General features: G+C 38.7%; 1 protein-coding gene across 6 annotated transcripts in view; it reads right to left on the minus strand.

Annotated features, from left to right (window-relative positions):
- The window catches only part of L3MBTL4 (L3MBTL histone methyl-lysine binding protein 4), a 546,540-nt gene extending 530,488 nt beyond the window's left edge, over positions 1–16,052 (minus strand). For 5 of the 6 annotated variants that reach the window (XM_074202633.1, XM_074202631.1, XM_074202627.1 and 2 more), the window contains exon 1: positions 15,955–16,052. The gene's annotated coding sequence lies outside the window, so the exon portion shown is untranslated. The remainder of the gene's footprint in view (positions 1–15,954) is intronic. The other variant, XM_074202628.1, reaches the window with a different exon arrangement.
- Positions 16,053–18,719: the final 2,667 nt, after the last annotated feature.

Here is an 18,719-nt window from a genome sequence, read left to right on the forward strand (position 1 = left end):
GTGATATCTTTTTTTATGTGATATAAGATATAATCCCTAATCTCATAGCATTTATTATTTAGAAAGGTTATAAGACATAAAATAATACAAAGTAGAATACAAGTGGTTAAAAAAGTACAAATTATTCTGATTAACTATGCACAGTCAAGAAAAGGAATGCACCTTCATCTAAACCTTTCCAAACCACCTCCAATTTCAGGAGGAAGGTTGGACATTGGGAGTACCAAAAAAGTAAAGAGCATACATAGACTTCTAGCTTGAGAGGTAGATGGGACCTAAAAGTTCAACTGGTACAGCCACCTCACTTCACAGAAAAGAAAACATAGACCCAAGAAGCTTGAGTGATTTGCCCAAATTCTTAGCAGAGATCAGTCCTCTTTCTTGTATTCTATGATGCTTTCTACCAAAGATTTGGAGTAATTAACTAACCAAGAAGGAAAAGCGGATACTCCTAAGGAGTTAAAAATCTAGATGGAAGCCCACATGAAGTCCAAAGCATGTGTTCACAAATACAACTAGTCCAGAAGGATTTGAATCAGAAATTGAGTCGAAGAATAAATATTTGGTCCAAAGTTCAACAGGACCAGATTTCAATCTGAAACGAGTTCAGGAAAAACACCAATGGAAAGGAAAAAAACGTGAGCCACTAGCAACTGAGAATTTACATATGAAGAAAGACTATCTGGAATCCAGAGAAAGAAATAAAAAAATAAAATATATATATACACACATACACACCTAGTATATAATACATATATACACGTATATATTTAGGAGAGGAAAGGGAAAAAAATTACACGATAATTTTGTTATATATTTGAAAGGAATAGCAAATTATGCATAATAGATTTACAATTTTGTATGCAATTATCTTTTTTATAGTACTATTTTATGGAAATGGTTGTTTTATTCCATAAATTAAAAGTTTAAAAAATTTAAAGAATTTGTCAGACATTCTTTTATGGTTATAGCAGGATAACTGTGCATCTTCCTTGGCTCAGCTCCCATCTTTCAGTTTACAAAAATTAGGAGAAGGCTTTCTGGAAAAGGCATCATGTGGTCTGAGTCCTAAAGAAAAGTAAATTTTCAAGAGGCATAATTGAAGAAAGGAATGAGGCATGAGGAACAACACAAAACTGAGACAGGTGAGTAAGAACATTTTGGCTAGAGCACAGACCACAGAAAGGGTTGTTTGAAGCAAGTCAGGGTGCACCAACAATAGGACACAGGACAGAAAACAGGAAGGAAACCTTCAGACTATCTTGTCTAATTTTTTCAGAAGTCAGTTAAGTCCTGTGAGACTTTTCATGACCCCATTGGGGGTTTCCATGGTAAAGATAATGCAGTAGTTTGCAATTTTCTTCTCCAGCTCATTTGACAAATAAGGGAACTGAGGAAACCAAGGTTAAGTGACTTGTCCAGGGTCATACAGCTAGCATGTGTCTGAGGTCACATTTAAACTCAGAAAAAAATGTCTTCTTGATTCCAGGACTAACACCTAGCTGCCCAACTCTTTCATTACATAGTTCCAGAAATTGAACCTTGGGATGTTATCACAAAAGGACTACATAGGCCATCTATAACAAGCTGCCATTTTCTATCCCCTCACTCTTTACACTCTGGCCTCCAATTTTATCATTCCATCAAAACTACTCTCTCCCGTGTTACAAATGATTTCTTACTGTCAAATTCAAATTGTCTTTTCTCGATCCTCATTCTCACTGACCTCTGCAGTCTTTGACACTGTTATCACTTTCACTCTTTTTTTTCTCTAGCTTTACAAGTCATCACTTTATCCTGCTTCTCTTCCTACCTATGTGGCCTCTCCTCTATTTCCTTTGTTGGACCCCTCCTCCGTCTCACACTCTCTGGAACTTAGGTTGTCCCACATGGCTTTGTCCTGAGTTTTCTTTTCTTCTTCCTTATACTACTTCATCTGGTGATCTTATTAGTTTCCAAGGATTTAATTACCACTACTACCATTCTCAAATCTATCCTCTCTGCCACAACTTTTCTGCTGACCTCTAATCTCACATCTCCAACTGCCTTTCACTCACCTCAAAATGGATAGACTTAGGGGCAGTTAGGTGACATAGTAGAGAGTACCAGCCCTGGAGTCAGGAGGTCCTGAGTTCAAATCCAGACTGAGACACTTAATACTTACATAGCTGTATGACCATGGGTAAGTCACTTAACCCCACTGCCTTGCAAAAATTCAAAAAAAATGAAAAATAAATAGATAAACATAAACATCTTAAACTAAACACTTCCAAAATTGAACTCATCCTTCCCTCTAACTCTTCCACTCCATTGCCACTACTATCTGCCCTATTATTTTAGTTCCTTAAACTAACAACCTAGGCTTCATCCTGGCACCTCCCAAATACCCCTCTTCCCTTATCCAAGCTGCTGCCAAAGTCTATCTCACCTTTGCAACATCTCTCAAGTATACCTCCTTCTCTCCTTTGACACTGCCACCACCCTGGTGCAGGTGGTCTTCATCATCTCATGCCTAGATTATTACAATAGCTGCTGATGGGTCTGCCTACCTTGTTCACCCCCCCATCCAATCAATAAATCAATCGATAAACATCTGTTAAGTACCTATTAAGTTCTGGGAATACAAAAAGAGCAAAAGTCTGGTCTCTGTCCTAAAGGAACTTACAATGGAACAGGGGTTATATAAGCAAATATATACAAAGTAAACTATATACAGGATAATCATGAAATAATTGAGAAGGGAAAGTAATAGAATTAAATGTGGTTGGGGAAGGTTTCTTCTGTCATTATTACTTCTGTGATGTTGTTCAATCATTACTGACTCTCTGTGACCCTATTTGGGGTTTCCTTGGCAAAAATACTGGAATAGTTTGCCATTTCCTTCTCCAGTTCATTTTACAGATGAAAACCTGAGGCAAACAGAGTTAAGTGACTTGCCAAGGGTCACATAGCCAGTAAGTGCCCAAGGTCATATTTGAACTCTGGAAAATAAGTCTTTCTGTCTCCAGGCCTGGCACTTTGTTCACTGTGCCACCTAGAAGGTAAGATTTTACTTGGGATTTAACGGAAATCCAAGCAAGTCAGCAGTTGTCCACCCTTCATTCAACCACTAGAGTGATTTCCTCAAAACACAGATAAGATCATGTCACACATTCCTTATTCAATAAACTTCAGTGGTTCCCAAAAACCTCCAGGATCAAAATGCTCTGTTTATTATTCAAAATTCTTCATAACCACCACATCCTCCCCACTTTTTCAATCTTCTTACACCCAATTCCTTGATACATATACTCTTAAATTCAGTGACACTGTACTTCTGACCATTTCACAAACAAGATAACTCTTAATTCTCAGTTCCAGACATAAATTATCTCTAGCTTTTCCCCAGGCCTGGATCACTTTCCCTCCTCCATTCTTCCTATTTAATTCCCTAGCTTCCTTAAAAATTCCATCTTTTACAGGAAGGCCAGAAGGAGAAATCCAGCTAACAGTTGAATCCATGAGTCTGGCAAGAGTGTGGTGGGCAGGACCAGAGAAAATATAGTTGATATTCTATATAGACATAATAGTTGAAAGCCAGGAGAAAATTGTCAAGAACAAGAACTTGAAGAAAAAGCAGAATAAGGTAATGGGCAGAATCAAGGAAGATAAACCCACAAAGGAGAAGGAAAACTATCTTTCAAGGGACTAAGGAGAAAATGAAAAGAAAGGAAGCTAAATTATAGACTACTTTTTCTAGAATTCTGATGGTGAAAGGGAAGAGAAAAATGGGAGCCTGTTTGTGTTTGGAGAAAAGAATGACTAGACACCCAGGCCAAAGAAGAAGCTAATGAAGAAAAAGAAACTGTTATGTATGAGAGTAAAAAAGGAGATAATTAATGGATCAAGGTCACAGGTGAAAGGATGAATCCTGGAAATAAACAGGATATCTACCTCAACCAAAAAGGCAAGAGAGTCTCAGAATCCCAAGCTTCAATCCAAGTGCTCTGGATTCCAATCCAAAAGATCTTTCCTGTCACTCTTTCCCAAACTGCTAGTGTCTTCACTATATCTTTTATTTTTTTAATTTGTGAAATAATACTAGTATTTCTACAACATAGAGTAAATAAGAATTGATGACTGCATGAGACTGCAAATCTATTATGCACAACTTGTTATTTCTTTTAAATATATATAAAGTTATCATGTAACTTTTTTGCCTTCACTTCTTTCCCACCTTTCCCCACACCCTAGAAATATCTGCCATTAGATAAAAATATGCATGCACGCACATAGGGTGTGTGTGTGTGTGTGTGTGTGTGTGTAGAATTATTCTATACATACTTCTATTAGTTTTCTGGATGGAGTAACAGATTCTTTGGTAGTTAATCTGGGCACTTATAACAGTCATAATGATTTAGTCACTCAAACTGCTTTTAAAACAATATTGCTATTACTATGTACAATGTTCTCTTGATTCTGTTATTTTTCCTCTTCATCATTCCTTGAAAGTCAATACATGTTTTTCTACAGTTTTTCTATTAGATTTCTTATAGCACAGTAACATTCTATCATGATTTTATACCACAACCTATTTCACCATTCCCTAATTGACAGGTATTCCTACATCTAGTTCTTTGCCACCACAAAAGTGTAGCTATAAAAGTTTTTGGTATATAAAGATTCTTTCCCTTTTACCCTAATCATCTTTGGAAACAAGATTTAGTAATGATATTGCTGGATCAGGCCCAATCTAGGTCAAGACTGCTCTCCCAAATGGTTGGATCAGGACATGGCTCCATCAAGAGTCAATTAGTGTTCCAATTTTTTCCACATCCTCTTCAAGGATTTGTCACTTTTCACTTTATTCATTTTAGTCAATCTGATAGGTGTCAAATGATACCACAAGCTTGTTTTAATATACCTTTCTCTAATCAATAATGATTTAGAGCATTTTCACTATATCATGCATTGGTCAATGTCTTTCAGTGAAGTCAAATTCTTTGTGACCCTACTTGGGATTTTCTTGGCAAAGACACTGAGGTGGACTGGCATTTCCTTCTCCAGTGCATTTTACAGATCAGGAAAACTGGGGCAACCAATGTGAAGTGACTTGCTTGGGGTAACAGAACAAATAAATGACTAAGGTCAGATATGAATTCAAAAAGATAAGACCTCCTGACTCCAGGTCTCTTGTCTATCCACTGTGCCACATAGCTGCCCATATCTTACATATACTGATCTGTATATATGCTGTCCATTACATTAGACTAGCCAGAGGGCAGAGGCTATTTTTGCTTTTTCTAAGGCTCCTTAGCAAAGGTCACATAGTAAGAAAGCTGATGCCTTTAAAAACTGAAACATTCAAACAAGATATCAATCCTAGGGCTAAGGAAGAGATTAACTAAAAATATGGAATTTTTCATGTAGTTGAAAATTCTGGTTTCTCTTACAAAGTCTGCAAAAAGCCCATTACTAAAATTGGGAAAAGTCCTACATGTTCCAAAATATTTATAGCAGCTCTTTTTGTAGTGGCAAAGAATTGGAAATTGAAGGGATGCCCATCAATTGGAGAATGGCTAAATAAGTTATGGTACATGAAAACTAAGGACTATTATTGTTCTATGTGAAACCATAAATGGCTGGACTCTAGAGAAGTGTGGAATGACTTGAAGGATCTGATGCTGAACAAAGGGAGTAGAATCAAGAGAACAATGTACACAACAACAACATTATGAGATGAACAACTTGATGGAAGCGGCTCCTCTTGACAGTCCAGAGAGCTAGGACAACTATATTTGACTAGTTATGGACTATATTATCCCCAACCAGAGGAAGAAAAACAAAACACACAGAAAAAAACCCAAATCTGATGAATACTTTATAAAAATTATCTCTTATGTATCTCTTTCCTTTAATTCTAATTCTTCATGCCAATAATTACTAAGTTGAAAATATGTTGGGAAAAATATAGAGTGGGAAGGGAGGGTGGATGGAAATTTTGTAACTTGGAAACATGCATGTACAAATGGATGAAAATAAATAAATAAATACATTTTTAAGATTAAAAAAATAGGCTGGTATCTGAGGAAGTCACCTACAGCACTGACAGGTTAAGTGACCTACCCAGTCATTTGTGTGACTGGCGGGGTGGGGGGGTATGTATATGACATGAATGTGTGATAAGGTAGATTTTAATCCATGTCTTTATGCTATTAAAGCCAGCTCTCTATTGACTTTTCTACACTACCTCTCCACATGTAACTGCAGTTCAGAATTTTGCTGTTGTTCATCCTTACTTCTTGAAGATGAGCAACGTTTGTAGGAGAAAGAAACACTACAGTCATAAATAAGATGACTGAGATCAAACCTAAAGCTTATATAAAAAAAGCATTGCCAGGAAAATGTCCTCTCAATGGGATATCTTAGCTTGCTTTTCTTAACATAGTAAAATCACATGCACCAAAAATATGGTACTTTACAACCTATCTGTCCCTACTTCATTAACTGTGGTGAGAGATTTATGATTGGCTAACGGAGGGAGCTAGGTGGCTCAGTGGATAAAGTGACGGACCTGGAGTCAGGAAGACAAGTCCAAATCTGGCATCAGACACTTACTAGCAGTGTGACCCTGAAGAAGTCATTTAACTTCTTTTCTTCTAATTCACTGCAGAAATGGTAAATCATTCCAGTATCTTTGACAAGAAAACCCCATAGACAGTATGGTCCAGGGATCAGAGTCAGACATAATAATATTTATATAATATGGTATCAGCCTTCACAATGTGCATTTAAAAAATATTATCCTATTTGATCATCATAACGTCCGTGAGAATGCTAAGTAAGTTCTATTATATCTGCCATTTTGCAATTGAAGAAACTGAGACAAACAGGGTTAAGTGACTCATCCAAAGTCACATAGCAAAGTTGAACTCTGACTTCCTAAGTGCAGGCCTATTCATTGTACCACCCCATTGCTTATGACTAATTTTAGCAAGAAATATCAAATATAATTTATCATATAAGGAAGTGTTATCAAACTCAGATAGATATGTGGCCACTAAGTTTTACATAAAGATACCTTCAGGATATTTAACTTAAAAACATATATTAATATCAGTTATGTTTTATTTTATTTTTAACTATTATATTGAATAATTCCCATTTACATTCAAATCCGGTTCAGGCTGCAAGTGGGAATATGATGAGTTGCATGGGGCTGGCTGAGCACATGAGTATAATTCTAAAATAAGATACTTTCTGACAAGGACTGAAAACTTTTTCAACAGCAGAAAATTTCTAAGTACCAAGAAGCCTCTTAATAAGAAAAATTTCACTTCTTTCATGAACTCATTACATGGCCTTGAATAAGTTATTTTAACATTTCTAGGTTCCTATTTTCTTCCTCTGTAAAATGAAAAGGGAGTGGGAATTATACAGGTCTAAACTTTTACTCTAACATTCTATGAATCTAAATATGGAGTAATATTAAAATTACATTCTACCACTATGTTTCCTTGGGAAGAAAATACCAAGAGAATTAAAAACTCACATATGAAAATAAATGTTAGCTCTTATTATTTAAGGGCCAAAGTCAGAACCAAAATTTCATTTTAACTGAAAAGTCTCTTGAAACATAAAATAAGGAATAAACCAACTGCAGGAAAACACCAAACAAATATTTCCCACTAACCCATGCATTATTGACTCCTTCCATCATATGGGAAGACTAATGGATAACTACACCTGCCAGGCTACCTTTATATTTCTTCACAGGCCATAGCAAAGAGCATTGTTTATTTTGGATACAGAAGATTGGAATTCTTAAAAAGATTTCAGTGACATTCTTCTTGTCCTCATTCTGGGTACAAAAGAACAAACAAGACAAAAAAACCTCAGCTCTTAAGATTACCAGAAACTGATTGCAAGATAATGGATGGGCAGAGTCCCCCACACAAAGAAAGCAACAGCTGGAAGCAGACGCACTTCCTTCAGTTTATACAGGATCCACAAGACAGATGCCAGTTAACAGCTGCTGTTTTACATGGTTTACAGAGCCCACAACCTTGCTTACTGAAGTCTTTAGCAACCAGTTTGTCCGCTCTTCAGCTCTGGCAATTAGCAGAAATCTCAGAAACTTCACTTAGTTCTGAGAACTCAGACTTGAAGTTACTTGCAACAGCCTTCCAAAAAAGGGAAACCAACCTTGAACACTAGCCATAGTTTCAAACTTCCAGGCCTAATATAAAGTTATATCTTAAACTGCTGCCCAGAAAACATTCACAACATATTTTCTGGGAGTTCTTTGCTCTCAACCATCATCTCCATGTATCAGGTTTATAAAATAAGGATTTCTGAAGCACAATTATCATCATTGACTATTCAAAATTAATATATAAAAAGAAAAGGAAATTTAAGGATAATAAGAACTAAGAGGTATATAGCTAGGCTTTTAAAGTCTGCCAAACATTTTTAGCTACATTATTTAATTAATATTCATGCTAATCCTACAAAGTAGGTTAATCTATTTTACAGATGAAAATGTATATTCATTAAGGTTTTCTACTTTGCTCCCCCTTTTACAAATAAAGAAAATGAGACTCATCTGAAACTAAGGTAGTCACAGATAATAAGTGGAGTTTGAATTTAGGTCTTCCTGGCCACTGTTCCACTTAGCTGCCTAAACTCCATAGGACCCTTTCCAGCTCTTTCTAGGTTCTAATCTAGCATAGATTATAGATTTGATATGATGCTATCTAAGGGTCTTTTCAGTTCTGAATCTTTAAAATATTCTATGAACTAAGCAAGTAGGTTGCACCCTTTTGTCAAAAAAGTAACTTGTGTAGACATAATAAAACAAGATCTATTGGTTGAATTAATAATTTACACAAAAGTAAAACAAAGCATCCTTCTTAAGTATTGTATCACAGAGGACCTAATCTGATTTTTTTTGGTTTTTGCAGGGCAATGGGGTTAAGTGACTTGCCCAAGGTCACACAGCTAGGAGTGTCTGAGGCCACATTTGAACTCAAGTCCTTTTGACTCCAGGGCCAGTGCTCTATCCACTGCATCACCTAGCTGCCCCCCAATCTGATTTTTTTTTAATCCCCTTCCCCTAAATCTACAATTAACCCCTCAATAATGCAGCAGGGTTCACACCTCTTTGGGGAATACTGAACTCAGAATGGATCAAAGCTATCCTAAATTCAATAAATGCCTCATGCCACAGACTGGGGAATAATGGCAAAATCAGTTCTTTGGAGATGGGGAAGATAGAAGGGGAAAAAATTTAAATAAGAAATCACTACCCACAGTCTTTTTTTTTTAATTTGTTTTAAACAATTAAGAATGCTAGACTTTCAGAAAGCTTTTTTTTTAGGATCTTTGTTGGGCTTGCATTTAAAAAATTATGAACATGCATAAATTCTTATATTTTTCAGATGACCCCATAAATGATACTAGTCTTGAAGTCCAATTGAAATACCTAATAATCACTAAACCTACATGGAAAAGGTACCAATTTTATATTAAAGTCAGTTGATATGTTTTCAGTAGATATGTTGTCCTGGTCATATGCCCAAACTGTGAACAGACTGTACTATTTGAAGCTACATTGTTTCAAATGACCACTTGAAACTATTGGAATCATTAACTCTGACAAGAACCAAGAACAATAGTCCTGCTGAAGAACAAACTAATTCTTTCTAAGGGATCCAAAGGTATGGCATATAGCCTGAAGTGTAGAATTTAGGCTACTGAACTCATTTAACAAATCAGTGATAAACCTAATATCTACATTACTATAGGTCTCTTTTCTATATATATGATGATATCTCATTGTTGCATTTTAAATGTGATCTTTTTTTCAGGATAAGTTTAAGGTTTATAAATAACTTTCTGAGTATTATTTTATTTTATCCTGATAACAGTCCTGAGAAATATGTGCTATTAACCCCTTTTTACAAGTGAAGAAAGTGAGGCAAAAATTGAGCACTCAAACATCTAGTCAGCTTCTAAGGCTGGATTTAAATTCAGATCTCTCCAACTCCAGTGCACTAACCAAACAACTCTGTTTCAGTGGTGAACTGTTAAGTATACTTTCTCCTTAAAAAATGCTGTATTGCATTCTAGTCAAATCCCAAGGTCTTTGATCAGTGCTGCCTTTGATACTAATGCTGAAAATTAATTTCTTATAAAAACCATGCTCTCCCTGGATTTAACCCTGCACTGACTTTATTCACGCTCTTTTCAAACTACTCCTTTCACAGTTTCTTCCTGCTTCCTACTTGTGGCTATCCCCAGTAAAGCATTCTCTTTCCTTCAACAAAACTTACCAAAGGCCTTCTAACTGTCAGGTCCTGCTGTAATGAACATAAGGATGAAGGGGAAAGTATCAACCCCTTCCACAACTCACATCCCCCTACCTTCAAGGAGTTTATTGAGGTGATAAAATAAAAAAAACAAAATGGGGTTATACAGAAAGGAGTTTAAAAGAGTAAGGAGGGGCAGCTAGGTGAATAAAGCATGGACCCTGGAGTCAGGAATACCTGAGTTCAAATCTCAGACACTAAATAATTACCTAGCTGTGTGATCTTGGGCAAGTCACTTAAACCCAAAGCCTTAAATAAAAAATTCAAAAAAGCTCTTCCATGGCGGGGTGGGGGGTGGGGGGGGTGGTAAAAAGTTAACCTGGAAAAGTAGTACTTAAAATAGTACTTAAAATGCACCTTTTAAAAATTGATAGATTTTCTACAGAAAGATGTGGAAGAGGAAAAGGAAAGAGGGAAACATCCCAGGCACAGGAAACAATATAAACAAAAGCAAATAAAAAAAACTCAGGGTTCTGAGCTTAGAACCATCTTTTCAGCTTACTTTTATAAGTGGGCTTCCTCCATTAGAATATAATCTCCTTGGGGTGGCTAGGAGGCAGTGGATAGAGCATCAGCCCTGGAGTCAGGAGTACCTGAGTTCAAATTTGACCTCAGACACTTAATAATTACCTAGCTGTGTGGCCTTGGGCAAGCCACTTAACTCCATTTGCCTTGCAAAATCTTTAAAAAAAAAAAAAAGAATACAATCTCCTGGAGGGCAGGAACTGTCCTTTCTGCTAGCATTGGTATTCTCAGTGCCTAGCAAAGGTCTGGCACATAGAATGAATGACTTAGTATCCTCATTTTACAGATGGACAAATTGTTGCTCAAGGAGTATCAGGTTTGCTATAGCTGGTCTTTATAACATTCAATAGGGGGCAGATTATGAAAGATACAAATTATGAAGGATAAAGTGAAAGGAAAAGAACAAAGGATTTAGAGTCTGGCTCAGACATTTATAAGCTATATTAATTGGAAAAGTCATTTAATCTCCCTGGACCTCAGTTTCCCTATTTACAAAACAAAGGAGGAGACCAGGCTAGATGACTCCAAGATCCCTTCCAACTCTAAATCTATTACCTTACTTTATCCCATAAGCAAACAGTGTGGCTTATGGATTCTGAGAGGACATTCAAACAATCAGAGTTGTGCTTCAAGAAAATTAATCTGACAAAGGCATGTGTAGGAGAGTTTAGAGCAGTAGGACTGGAGGCATGGCAACCAGTCAGGAGTCCACAGCAATAACCTTGTTCAGAGTCGGCTAGAGGAAGGGAAAGGAGGGGGTAGATGCCTGAGATATTGAAGACCAAATCCAATCAAAAGGACTGGGTGACTAACTGAATGTGGGTGGAAAGGGAGATGTCAGAAACAACTCCCAAGGTCTCTGGTTTGAGTGACTGGGAGGAGAATGGTGTATTGTAGCCCAGAGGGGGAAAAAAAAGGAGAGGAAAACCAGGACAAAGAAGCTGTTTAGAGAGAGAAACAGGTGAGGGCCAGGAGATAATGAATTCAGTTTTGGACAAGTTGAGTTTTACATGCTTTCAAGTGTAGCTGTCCAGTTTGAAATAGGGATTAAAAGCTCAAGGAAAAGTCTGGAACTAAAATTATGTAAAATGCATGGAAATGGCATATATAAGACCTACAAGAAAGAAAATGTAAAATGACACAAAAGGGCAGGTTCGGAACTTTGAGAAATACCTCTATTTAGCTATCCAAAGTAGAAGGAAAAAAGAAAAATCCAGGAAAGGAGATGAATTTACATGATGGAAAGAGAAGTAAATAATTTCAGGATCCAGTACCCACTGAGGTCCCTTCTTGAGTGGAACTGTCACATCTTCAAGCATGATTCCAAGGGTCTGGGAACACTGTCCAAATGTGAAAGGTACTAAAAGGTACTAAAAGACTAATTTTCAAAGAATTCACACAAAGCAAGCATTCATAGGGAAGAAGAAATACAAGGACATTCTCAAGGTCTCTTTGAAGAACTTGAGACTACTGTGAGTCATGGGAGTCATTAATACAGGACTGCTCACAGCCTGGTGAGTCCTCATCAGAATAAGTGTTAGTAAGTCTTCTGAGCGCCATCATACTAGTCTGACCATCAGCCATGGTCTCTATACCTTGACCTCAAAATAGTCATGTCATTTTGTTTCTCTTCAGTTATAAAGGACCAAAACCAAGCAACCAATTTCAGAATCTCCAAAGTCAAAACTAACACAGTGAATCATTTTGAAACATTATGAATAACCATGATACGTGAAATTGAAACTCAATTGTCATTGCTTAACTAACATACTCAAACTTTTGTTATTTCCAATTCTAGTCAAATGAATCAAAAGTCTAATATACAAACATCCTCAATGTAACTGAATACAATCAAGGTTATATTAAACACATCATAACCAAAACCCAACCAAGTTCATCCTTCCAACCCAGTTTTTTTTTAATTTCATTTATTTAAGGTAATAGGGTTATGTGACTTGTCCAAGGTCACACAGCTAGGCAATTATCTGAGTATCTGAGTATCTGAGACTGGATTTGAGCTCAGGCCCTCCTGACCCCAGGGCCGGTGTTCTATCCCCTGCACCATCTAGCTGTTCCCCAACCCAGTTTTTCTAACCAATTCTATTACCTTCACCAAGTCTCCAGCTTTCTACCTATGAAAATAAGTGTCCCTGTAGACTTAGCAAGTCCTGTTTACACAGAAAAAACTACCTCAGATAGTGAATGTTTGTCCAAAACAGTGAATGACTTGTCTGCCCAAACACTCATGTACCTCACAAATCCCACTTCTCTCAGAAACCTTCCTGCTTACAGATATAATGAATATGAATTTTTGAGGCAAAGAGTGTAATCTGTAACCAAATAGAAAGTATGTTGTTGTTCAGTCATTTCCAACTCTCTGTGATCTCATTTGGGGTTTTCTTGGCAAAAATACAGAAGTTGTTTGCCATTTCCTTTTCCAGCTCATTTTCCAGATGAGGAAACCAAGACAAACAGGATTGTGACTTATCTAGGGTCACAAAATGATAAGGCAACATTTGAACTCAGATCTTCCTGACTCCAGGTCACTTAGCTACATAATACGAAAAGAACATTCCATCTGGAGTCAAAAGACCTGATTTAAAATTCTCAGATGCTTATTGCCTATATGACCTTAGTCTGGTGAACAACTCCTAGGCCTGGGCTTATTTCCTCATCTGAAAAATGAGAAAAATTCTTATGATCTTATCATTCTACTTCTAAATAGGAAGACTTAAGTGAATTAATACAAAGTGAAAGAAGTAAAACCGGGAAAATAACATACAAGGTGGCAACCATGTAAATGGAAACAACCACTACAAAAAAACCTAAATGTTGTATAATGACCAAGCTTTGTCCTAGAGGTGCTAAGAAAAAAACTCTCCCTTCCTTCTCTGTAGGTGGAATACTGATATGTAATATATCCAACTTATGCTGATGGCATACTGCATATGCTGTCAGACATGATTAATTAATGATTTGGTTGGTTGTGTTTTTCCCTTCTTTTCTTCCTCTTTTTCTTTTTTCTTTTAATTAGTTCTTACAAAAGTTCCCACTCTATGGCTATGGTAGAGAGATACTCTACAAGGAAGACAATACAAAAACAAGAGGTAGTAAAAAAAAACTAATTTTTTTTAAATTTCATTTTAATTTTCCAATTACATGATAATTTTTAAAAATTCATTTTGGAATAAATGTTGCTAAATAGACTCAAGGAAATCATATGATTAATCAAAAATAAACCCAGTCAGTTCCAAGTTGAATTTAAGTTAGGAGTTTACAGTGTAACAGGAAGCATAAGGAAGAGAATACAGACCAGAACTCCAGAAACCTAGATTCTAATCTCAGTTGTAGAGCTCTAACTTTAAAACATGAGGCAAACTTCTTCTCTCCCTGCCTCAGTTTCCTTATCTGTAAAATTTGATCAGACTTTAGGTGAGTTAGAGCAACAAACTGGTTGGAAATAACCTTCTGCAAACTGAGGTTCTGCAAAGATTCTGATGGATATCTATGTTAAAACAAATGTGAATGTATGATCATGGATCAAGAAGTCCTAAAAAATGGGGTGGCTAGGTGGTGTAGTGGATAAAGCCTGGGTTCTGGAGTCTGGAGTATCTGAGCTCAAATCCAGCCTCAGACACTTAATAATTACCTAGTTGTGTGGCCTTGGGTAAGCCACTTAACCCCATTGCCCTGCAAAAAACCTAAAAAAAAAAATAGTCCTAAAAATAAGGATAGTACCTCTGCACTTAAATTGTGTGGCTCAGCAAACTCTTTTTATTACTGACTAAATGACCAGACAAAAACTCCACCAAACCCTTGACTATTCACTGAATAACCAGGCACTGATTTCACTCAACCCTTGATTATTGATGATAATCAGGCACTGATTTCACCAAACCTTTGATTATTGACTTTCACCAACTCTTTGATTATTGATTGAATAACCAGGCACTGATTTCACAAAACCCTTGATAATTGATAATAATCAGACACTGACTTCACCAACTCTTTGATTATTGATTGAATAAGCAGGCACTGATTTCACAAAACCTTTGATTACTGAGTGAATGACCAGGCACCGATTTCATCAAATTCTTAAATATTGACCAAATGACTAGCCATTAATTTCACCAAAAGCCTTGAGTACCTATAATGACCAGACACTGACACCTCCTCACAAGAATAACAAGTGTTTTTTTTTAGGGGGGGGTAGAGTAAGGGAATTTTTTCTTTGTCTTGTTTTATCAAGTGAAAGGTCAATTTAGTCATAAAGAAGGGAGTGTATCTGTTATCCAGAGAAAGAATTGTGGAGCTTGAACAAAGGCCAAGGACTATTAACTTTAATTTGGGTGGGGGGGACTGATATCTTATTGTCTGATCTTGCGGTCTCTTATACTTTAAGTTTCTTCCTTAAGGATATGATTTCTCTCTGGTCACATTCAATTTGGATCAACGTACAACATGGAAACAACGTAAAGACTGGCCAATTGCCTTCTGTGGGGGAGGGAAGTAAGAGTAGGGGAAAAACTGTAAAACTCAAAGTAAAAAATCTTTAAGAGAAAAAAAGGAGTGAGATGATTGTAATGGTGGAATTCGCAGAGGGAAAGTTTTTTGACAGCGGTGCATACTAAGTCCTGGTCCTGACTAGCCTCCTTCCTTCCTTTGCAGTTGGCCTCGGGTCCCTCATCCTGGCCGACGGTGGGTCAAGTCGGGGTGATGGAGACTAGGAGCAAGAAGCCCGTCCTCGGAGCGCCTCCCGGGGGCTCCCTCCTCGAGAGGCCAAAGTCAAGTTCGCACAGGGCGCCTCGGAGACCCGAAGGCTCCGGCCCCGGCCCCGGCCCCGAGGGCAGCCGGGCGGCCCGGGGGGGGAACAAAGGCGCGGCGAGGCGCGAGTCCCTCCGCCCTCCCGCCCTCCCCCCAAACCGGGCCGCCCCGTCCGAGGCGCAAGCCTAGCGCGCGGCCTCCGAAAGAGAAAGGGAAAGCGGACGGGACGGGAAGCGGGGCCGCGGCGGCCCGGCGCGGCGCGGCGCACGCGCCCCCTCCCCGACCCCCCGCACGCGCGCCTCCGCGCCCTCCTTACCCCAGCGGCGCGGGGCTCCGAGACGGGCCGGGCGGGGCCGCGACCCGCGGGCGGGGGCAGCGCGCCGGCCTCTGCGGCCCAACCGGCGTCCCGGCTGGGGGAGGGGCGGGCGGGGAGCCGGGCGCCGCCCCCTCGGCCGCGCCGGCGCGCATGCTCCCGCCTGCCTCCGCGGGAGGCCGAGGCGGCGCGCACCTGAGGCCGGCTGGCCGCCCTCCCCCGGCCCGAGCAGGTGGAACGGAAGCGGCCGCCGGGCCCGGGGCGCCCGTCGGGGCCGCGCGCGGGCGGCGGAGCCGGGGCGCGGCGGAGCCGGGGCGCGGCGGGCGCGAGGGGAGAGCCGCGCGCGGGCGGCGGAGCCGGGGCGCGGCGGGCGCGAGGGGAGAGCCGCGCGCGCGGGCTTGGCCAGCCCCAGCGCCGTTGGCTAAAGAAGATCGTGCGCATCTGCCAGCGGGGAAAGGGGAGGGGGACCTTCAAAAGAAACGGGGGGGGCGTAAGATTAGGGGGACATTGTAAAACCCAAATAACATCTTGGAAATACTATAAAAAAAAAGACTGGAGATTAAAAAAAAAAGAAATGGGATGGAATAGGTCAATAATAATAGTAATAGCCAACATTTCTAGAGCTCCTCCGCCTTGTCTCATTCGTGCCACGATTATAGCCATTTGACAGATGAGGAAACTGAGGCTGAGCGGAGAAGTGATTTATCCAGGGTCATACAGCTCGAAAGTAGGATGTGAGACGGGAGAAACAGGGAACGAGGTGATCCGAATAGCTCCTGTGGGTGATGAGGGACCATTTGGCCGCCTCGATGACCCTGCTACATTCTCATTTCACAGATGAGGAAGCTGAGACAGGTAGAAAATGACGAAACTAGGTAGAAACTCATCCTCCTGACTCGTCCTGTGTGCAGAAGAAAGACCATTATAATTCACTGCCTCCTTATTTACATAAAACAATAGTTTTCAAAAATGATCTCTTTCCCCCATCCCAGGGGTAAGAATTTTTCTTTTCTACATAATATCAGCAATCTATGGAAGAGGTAGCACGGCCCTGGAGTCAGGAATACCTGAGTTCAAATTCGACCTCAAACACTTAATAATTACCTAGCTGTATGGCCTCGGGCAAGCCACTTAACTCCCTTGCCTTGCAAAAACCTAAAAGGAAAAAAAAAAAGAAGAAGAGGAAAGAAGGCCAAGTCAGAAAGAGAAGGAACTCCTGGAAGATTTCATAAAGTTGGGGTTTTTTTATTCAACTTAGTTATTTTTTTTCTTAGAGATGTGAAATAGTCCAATTACCCAGTTTTAAATTGGAAAAAATATACAATATACAATATCCTCCAGCTTGTAGAGTGGATCCCTTTTGCAAACAGGAGGACACATACATGAACAAGAATATTTAATGATTTTTTTGGTGGGGCACATTCTCATGTCACAAATCCATAGATATAGATATAGATATATCTATAAATATATAGATATAGATATATCTATAAATATAGATAGGTTCCAATTAATGTATTTGGAAAATGTGAAGCTTGAATGTGTGAGTTATAAAATGATAGATGGTCGGTCACATTTAATTCAACCTAAAATTCATTGCACCTCCAAACTAGTTGAAAGTTCTAAGTGGAGTGTGGATGTGATGTGTTGCTAAGGTTCCATATTATTATTGAGTGGATTCAAATACTTAAAGAATCTTTAATTAAATGAACAAAAGGAAGGATGGAAACACTACAATCACAATATTAGAACAAAAATTGGATAAAATGGTTCTGCATGAAAATGATCATAATAACTCTAAAATAGATGTCAGAACAGATGTCAGATCTGTGGTGTATATAATTCAAGAAAAAGGCAAAGTTGCAATAGCTTTTTATGGCTGGCAAACAACTACAGGGAATAAAAGTGTCACAATGATAGAAAATGGAGTGTTTTAGCTGGATGGATTGCCATCAAACATTCAGACAAAAACTTCAGGTTTATTTAAAACACTGGAAAAAAATGGAAATGAAAGTGATGAAACTTTTGTTGTAAGTATTGGTTGATCCGATAACTTTTAAAAATCAGTTAAATTTCATGATAATTAAAATTATCTGAAAAGTGACCCATACTGGTGAGGACATAGAAGCTAAATATCTTGATGTTTTGAAGGAAACACTGTTCAGCAAAATTTTAAATGTGAACAAAATATGCTTATTCTGGGAAATGATGCCTTCCAGAACAAGCATTTTCTAAGAAGGAAAAAAGTCAACCTGGGATTTAGTGTCTAAGTATCACTTAACTCTTTTTTATTGGGAGATCCCTCAGAAGGAAGTAGAAATCAGAAGCTCTAAGTTCAAATCCAACCTCAGAAAGTTCCTATCTCTGAGTTGGAGAAGGAAATGACAAACTGTTCCAGTATCTTTGCCAAACAAACCTAATGGACAACATTGGTGTGATGTGGTCTGTGGGGGTCACAAAGAGTGGGACATGACTAAACAATAGCAACTGAGAAGATTTTTAAATTAAAACCAATGTTTGCTTATCAATTCCCAAATCCTCAAACTCTGAGAGGCTGCAGCCATCTATTGCTTCCATTTCTTTCTTTAGTGATCATTTAAGAAAGCAGGGGTAATTAAAATTGTTTTCAAAGACTGGATATTTTAGCCAGATGGTTAAAAATATTTCAGGGACCAACAATATCACATTTAAAGCACCACTGCAGAGTTTAAATAATGCTCCAGGTCATCCAACTACACTTGGTGTGAGCATGCAAATGCATCATTACT

The sequence above is a fragment of the Macrotis lagotis genome, chromosome X (genome assembly GCF_037893015.1).
Source record: "Macrotis lagotis isolate mMagLag1 chromosome X, bilby.v1.9.chrom.fasta, whole genome shotgun sequence".
NCBI classification, from domain to species: Eukaryota; Metazoa; Chordata; class Mammalia; order Peramelemorphia; family Peramelidae; genus Macrotis; species Macrotis lagotis.